General features: G+C 39.2%; 1 protein-coding gene across 1 annotated transcript in view; it reads left to right on the forward strand.

The window, feature by feature from the left end:
- Positions 1-2,104: 2,104 nt before the first annotated feature.
- SPRY3 (sprouty RTK signaling antagonist 3) overlaps positions 2,105-7,538 on the forward strand; it is an 8,997-nt gene continuing 3,563 nt past the window's right edge. The window contains exon 1 of the mRNA XM_039850479.1: positions 2,105-2,492. The gene's annotated coding sequence lies outside the window, so the exon portion shown is untranslated. The remainder of the gene's footprint in view (positions 2,493-7,538) is intronic.

Here is a 7,538-nt window from a genome sequence, read left to right on the forward strand (position 1 = left end):
TTCAAGTTGAAATCTATTGCCGCTTCTATGGGCTACATTAAGGTGAGAAAATTTTCTTAATATTCATACCTACTGTTGATTTAACACTTACTGCATTCTAGAAACGTGATATACCTTTTAAATGCAAGACCTTATTCGATTTACAGGAAATAGCACAATCTTATGATGTAGGTGCCTCCATTTTAAAGATGAAGAAACAGGCTCAAAGAGATGAATCGAGTTGCTCAAAATCAACTCATAAAATGAGAAATAAAAATTTTAACCCTGATCTGTTTAACTTGAATCTAGTAAGTACAGTGCTTGGCATATAGTTGTAGTGCAATAAATACCTGTTGAATAAATGGGTTAATGACTATATCAGTAAATCTACCCTTTTCTGTGGATGAATTTACAGGTTAGCTTTAATGGTTTTCATGATCTTGATAAGCTCAAGTCGATGATAAGAGTAAGGAAGAGGGTTGAGCCACAAAAGAGAAGAATTTACATAGGAAAAAGTTTTGATTCTGGAAATTCTGATTGGGAAGAGGTCTGAACTTGTCTAGAATACACACACACATACATACACATCAGCAGAAGAGTTTGGAACACCTTTGATATACTCATACACACATGCACATGCAGACCCGCACAAACATACATGTTTTTATTCTCATGTTTTCTTTTGTTTTCTTAACCTTCCTGAGAGGGTGTAAATAGAATGTTAGAGCTAGAAGGTAACTTGACAATTACCTAATCAGATCACCTCATGTAAACGTAGAAATTGAGACACTAGAGGAAAAGTAAATTGCAAAGGTCACACAAGGAGTTAGAGTAAGATTAAGAATCTTAGTTTCCTGAGTCACAGGTTTGTTTTACTCTGAACTGTCACCATTTACCATCTCAATTTTATCGATGGGGTAACCAAAGCATCCTAAGAATGTTGATGGTCAAGCTCCTGCTACTTGTCCATTGAAGCAGGACTTGAAATCATATCTCCTCTTTGATTTTAAATATGAGGCTTGTTTTCATCCAAGTGCTTCTGTCTGGATGCCCAGAAGGAAGACCCCTTCTTATTGAAATAAATAATGAATTGAGGATAATTTACAGAAAGCTTTGTCCTTTGCTTTAAGAGAAAATTAAAATAAAGCTGCTTTATTTTCAGAAGCCTAGCAGTTCCAAGGAGGCTCTCTGGAAGCAAGGATTCTGTCTTCCTTATTGAATCCACAACAACTAGCACAAAGGAAGGCACTCAAAAAATATTTGTTGAATATATGACATACTAAATACAGAAAGGGAAAGTAGGTTGGTTAATGGTTTCCCAATGAATGATGGATGGATAATCATTATTAGTGGGAATGAATGTAGAAAAGAGGTGGGAGAAACCCTTAAACAAAGGAGAAGCTCTGTCTCCATCTGATTGAAGCTGCAATCACTCAGCAAGGGCTGAGTGGCTTGGTAGGACTGTGATTGGCAGAGATATTTAAATGAGGCCTCCTTAAAATTGTTACTCTCCACTCCACCCCCATTCCCCTTTATATTCTGTTTCAGTCATTACCCAGGGACCGGATACAGAGATTCCTATGGGGAGTTCTAATGGGTCGATTCAATTTCAACTGGATGACGCCACTTAGCCAAGCATTAAGAGCTACAGCTCCGGGAAAACAAACGACACAGAGAGGGAGAGAAAGAAATTATAACAAGGAGCAATAAATCCCTTCCCTCCCATCCTCCCCATATAATCCATTCACAAGACCTCCAGAAATCATCTACATTCACAAAACAGCGAGCTAGCTGAGCTAAACACACTGCAATTTTACCCCTCCCCCCGCTCTCTGGAGATTATATACCAACATACCCTGAGCTATGTAAATAATCACACACTATCAGTATCTATTGCTCTGTTGAGATACCCTGTGTCTACAACTGCAGTTTCTGCTGCTTCAGTTCATCTGTCAGATTGGAGGAGACAGAGGCGGAGGTGGAGGCGGAGGCAAAAAGAGGAGGGGGAGGAGGGAGGTAAGGAGGAAGGAGGAAGAGTGGGGGAAGGGGGGAGGAAGGAAGAGGGAGGGAAGGAAAACAGCTGGAGGAGGAAAAAGGAGGAGGAAGAGGAGAAGGGGGGAGGAGGAGAAAGAGGCGGAGGAGGAGGAGGAAAATAGAAGGAGGAGGAGAAAAGAAAGGAGGAGGAGGTGATAACACCTGCGGGCTCTTTGGGGAATACGTGCATCAAGATTTAGATCTGCAAGGAAAATCTATACAAAGTATCTGCCACTACAGGACTGACTCTCCTCCCCCCACCACCGTTTTTTATTTTCCTTTCCGTTTTCTCTGCTGTGTCAGAAAGACCGAGACAGAACTATCTCTGTTTCTGGTTCCACTGCCGGTGAAGGAGTTTTCATTCAAGACTTTCTGAAGAGAGGTGGAGAAACCTAAAGACTCAGGAGAAGAGGTCCTTTGAGCCATATGGGGCATTAGTTCTTCTGCATTTCTCAGCATGGATAGATCCTTTCCTCAAGGTAAGCCATACGGATTAGCTCTTAAGGACCCCAGAATTCTTTCTGTGCACAGATTGCCATTCATTCCAGCCATCGTCTGTGTATGAATGTGTGTGTGTGTGCGTGTGCACGCGCGCACACACACACGCCTGTGCACGCGCACAAACGCAAGCGCGTGGGTAAAATAAAATGAAAACCATTTAAATGAGATTTTAATGAATCAGCTCTTGCAGAAAACTATCCTTATGGATATTTATAAATCAAAATGGAACTTCAGAATAACCCTTTTGTAGCCAAATGTCAATTTAATTTCTAGCCTGTTGACCTTTCAATGCATTTTGGTGCCTGCCTAAGCCCCTTATAGCACAGCCTAACCACGCAGACTGAGGACGTAGGGAGAGCCCGTGCTGAGGCCAGTCTGGCTGCCCAGCGGGCATCCTGTCAGCGTGGGGCTAGTCGGCTATTGGTTCACAAGTCTGGGCTGTGCATCGTTCAGATTTCATCACATCACCTTGCCCTGGGTAGAAATGGCGCAAGCTGACACGGCATAACCCCCTACTTACATTGAGTCAGAGCAATGATTTAGAAATCTCTGGATCCATGCCTGGGTGTGTGTGCACATGTCTCTATGTGGCATATGGAAATTTTGTCAAAAGTGAGAAACCCGTGAGCGTGTCTAATTAGCCAATAGGCATTTGATAGAACCTAGGGCAGTGGTTTACACGCCTTTCCATTTGTCTAATTATAATTATCGCTCACCTCTGCATGCTACAAACCAAGTTGAATGAACAGAAAACAGACCTTGAACTCTTAAACAGAAAATCTATTTTGAAATGCAAACTATTGTTGCTTTTCTGGATCCATTAAAACTTCACTGTAACATAATGGGCTATCACATGAATTTGGATATTCCAGGAGTTAAATCATGTTCTCAACAAGTCAGCAGCATACATACATACGATGAGGCAGAGGCTAGCCATTTTTCTATAAGTATTAGTATTTTCCCCTGTACCTCTAAATAAATATTTACTAATACTTTATTGTTAACATTCTATACATTTTGTTTTTGGTGTGATTCGTTTTCGGGTCTCTCTAGCTATGAAACAGCCTAGATAGTGACCTGCGTGACTTGGATTCGGAGATATTTTATTCCAAGTTGAGGAGTTTATTAGTGAGAAAGTAAAGAATCTAAAGGAAAGGAGACTAATTCTTCATAAAAGACTTGTGAGACAGAGAATGCAACCAACAAAACCAGCATAAAAAATTTAGAGCATCAGGACAAGAAGGGGCTTTTAAACTCTCCTTTCTTACCCCTTCGTTTTGCAGATGAAGAAACTGAGGGTTGGAACAGAAGTCACTTGCTCATAGTAACACAGCAAAGTCAAGCTAGAGTTAGGACTAGAACTTAAGTTTCTTGTCTCCTATGAAAGGATTTGGGGTTCAAAGAAAGATTCCTACTTCTTAAATGAACAACTATCATTTTCTTCAGGATCAGAAGTGTGTGAATTTATTTGATATTACAATTTTCCTCATCACTAAAACACCTAGATCTTTAAAAATGCAAGGTCTTATAACCGCAAGACTCCCTGGTTTGAAATAAATTGCTATGATTCTTAATGAAACTATTAAAGTAATGAATAGGACTAGGGTAGCAAAGTGACAAGTTAAGAGTTAAATGTGGTGAGAACCTGGCAGCTTCAGCAAGATGTATGCGGTAGGAGGGAGGCCCAGTCAGTGGCTGAGAGGTTAGTAATGTAAACTATATACAACTTGGTATTTGTAAGGGGGGAGTGCTGTGATAGAGATGCAAATGCTTTTGCACAGAGAGGGATTTTTAGAGAGCAGACTTTGGAACAGTAGAACTAAGAAAACATATAAAGCCATGGCAGAAATTCCCCCTATGTTTGCTTTCAGTTATTCTGAGAAGGAGTGTATATAACAGCAGAGCACAGAAAAAAGCAACACACCCCAGAGCCATTACACAGTAAAGGTACAAAACAGCATTGAACCCATGGGAGTACAAGAAAACAGGAGCCAGGCTCTCCTTCTCTTCTCCTCTCTTCTTTGAAATTGAGATTGAGTCATATTATATCAGAAAGGATTTATCATAGAAATCAGAACTGTCTCGTGGTGTTAGCATAGAAGGGCTTTAGATAGGAAAGTTTTCAACTCTAGTCTCAACATGGCAGATTTTAGGTTCCAGGGAGAAAATACATTTTTTCTTTCATTAACAAACAGCATTTCTTGAATAGATTTAGCTTTCTAGTCCCTAAATTGGCATAAGAAAAGAAATTTCTGTTTAGGTTGAACATAGCAAATTTTAGGGCTACAGAAAAACTGTTAAGAAAGCTATGAGCACCTGGCCAGAGGGACTGAGATGGGAGTGGGTTTACAATGCATCTTTCATTACTGCAGAGGCACTACGTGACAGAAATCACTAGATCCCATCAATGTGCAGCCAAGACTTGTAATCACCTTGGCTCTTATTTAATACTATGTGATACGTATATTCTTTCTCTCATTTAATAGAATATGAAATTGACCAACAGCACAGTTTCTTAACTGTTGCTGCTCACAGTGAATGGCCCTTTAATGGGTGGATTTCTAAATCATAAACATTCATGGAGTAGTATTTTTTCATCTAATCTATGTACTGTAGCAATCTCTTGCTTATTTCTGAACTTTTCCCCCTCTCTTACCTGCCCCTACAGTATCTATTTCAGTTCATCCTATTGGCCAGATCAGATTCAGCACTTCCAGAATGGCAAACATTTTATTGTCATCGATTCCTATTTTATCCTACTCTACACCCTGATTTTACCTAGGTCCTACTACCCACTGTATTGCAGATCTTCCACAGTCCATTATAATTAAAGTCCATTTTACAGGGCAAGAAGAAACCTTCTGAGCTCATCCTGTCCATCCCCTTACCTGTAATCATCTACTTCATCATCTCAGACCAATGCCCAAAGCTTCCTTTAATCATCCAACCAAGCACCTCAACTCTTTCCTTGTAGCCATCTAATCAATATCGAAACACACTTTCTCAATCTAAACACCATATGCCTTTCATCTGCCAAGACAGGATCCCCTTTGAACATGGTTCTGAGTCATTACTATTATAACCTAGATTCCTCCAAGTTTAGCTTTCAACCTTCTGAGCATGACCTTGAGATACCTAGTGACATCCCTGGAATCTCATATGATTATTTCCTATAGCTTTGAGACCTTGTGCACCTTCCTTTGAGTGATTGATTCTTGGAATTTCCAATATGTTTTGAATCTAGTTTCCTTTGAGAAATCAATGAGTCTAATGCAGCTAGCATGTATGTTGTTGTTCTTACAGTGTAAAGCACTTGAAGGGCCCCACACTTTTTCTTTATCTGATCAATGAATAATACATTTCTTATAAATTTCTCAAAAGACTTCCTAATCCAAAGCGCCTACATCTACATACCCTGCAAGTCAGCTAACAATGTCCCCTTGTTTATTGGGTATTCAAATGAAAACTACCTGTTCTTTTCCAGTCCTGAGACTATGAATTTTAATAAAGATACAGCAAAGATAGAGGTGGGAGGCTTCAGGGGCCTATGAGTCCAAGTAAATAAAAGAGACCTTTTGGTTTTGAATGCCCAAATAAATAAACAAGGGCATGTTGCCCAGTTTACTCTCAAGGATTAAAGACGTAGAAGGTGTAGATGAAGAGAATTCTTTGGTCAAATTATGTAGTTATAAAATTATAGATCATAATGGGGCACAGTCCTTCAAAATCACGTAGATAGTAAAACTATGGCCCACACAAATTGAGTGATTTGACAAATGTTATATAGATGTTTGAGTGTTAGACTCTCCATAGTGTTTATCTGCATCCACTGTGCTGCATTAAATAACACCAAAACAACCAGCTAAAAAGTGAAATTATAGTTAGACTTGTTCTATGATGCGATGTGCCAGAAAAGTTACTTTTAGCCAAATTAAATCTTCTTTAAAAAAAAAAATGAACAGATAGATATTAATTCAACCAAACAGGTTTGCATGGGAATATAGCCTCGAAAAGCAATGAGTCTAGTCATATTATTAGCCACTGAGTCCTTTATGAACTGCATCCTTATTTTTCCTGTTATTGGACTTTGAGCACATTTCAGTGTCATGTTTGCTCACTAATCAACAACTACCCTCACTTGTTCATTTCTATTACTCATTCAAGCTTTCCATCCCATACAGTAGTGTGAGTAATCAATCTATTTTGAGATGGCCTGAAATCTGATGGATTTCAAATATGTGCTTTATTCATGCTGGTGTTTCCTAGGTCCTAATGCCTCCAGGATGACTCTTGGATTTGTGTTTAGGTTTCCATATGTACAACTTTTTGGCTGTTCAATCTTCCAAGTGGTACAATACAGTAATCTACTATGTATACATTATTTTCCTCATGGTCACCATTATCAGTACTAGATCAATCAAATCCTTTAGGGAATAACCACCAATTCTTCTTGATTATGGTACAATGGAGACACGAGCATGAGCTTTCTAGATATTCAACTTTGCTTAAATCTGGTATAAGAACATCACTGCTTTTTAAGAAAGCTAGTTTATTGTATTGTGTAAAGCAAAGATAGAAAAAAGCACTCCAAGCAGATTCTGTCTAGTAAACCCCATCAGTAAAAGCTTGATTTAGGATTGTAATAGGTACCATTATAGGTGATATTTGAAATAATTTACGGTTCATACTATATGGTTCCCCCATCTCCACTATTACTTCCACATATGAAAAAGTTTGATTCTGGGGCTGGGGGCCATTTAGAAAGAATCACCTCCTCAATAGGTGAAATTAGTCTATAAGAAGAGGACGACTGCAGGATGATTAGTCTTGGCTTCCTTACACTCTTGGGAAGTCTTTATTCCTATTATTCTATAGACAACCTAATTTCTGCCCTCTGCACCCCTGCCATATCTCTGCCATTATTACATCTTGCTTGTTTGCCTATGTTCATTGAATCAAGCAATGTCCTTTCTCACCTATTTATTCACACTTGTCACAAATTTTACCAAAAGCAGCGCGCGCGC

This window comes from Pteropus medius, unplaced genomic scaffold (assembly GCF_902729225.1).
Source record: "Pteropus medius unplaced genomic scaffold, Ma_sr-lr_union100, whole genome shotgun sequence".
NCBI lineage: Eukaryota > Metazoa > Chordata > Mammalia > Chiroptera > Pteropodidae > Pteropus > Pteropus medius.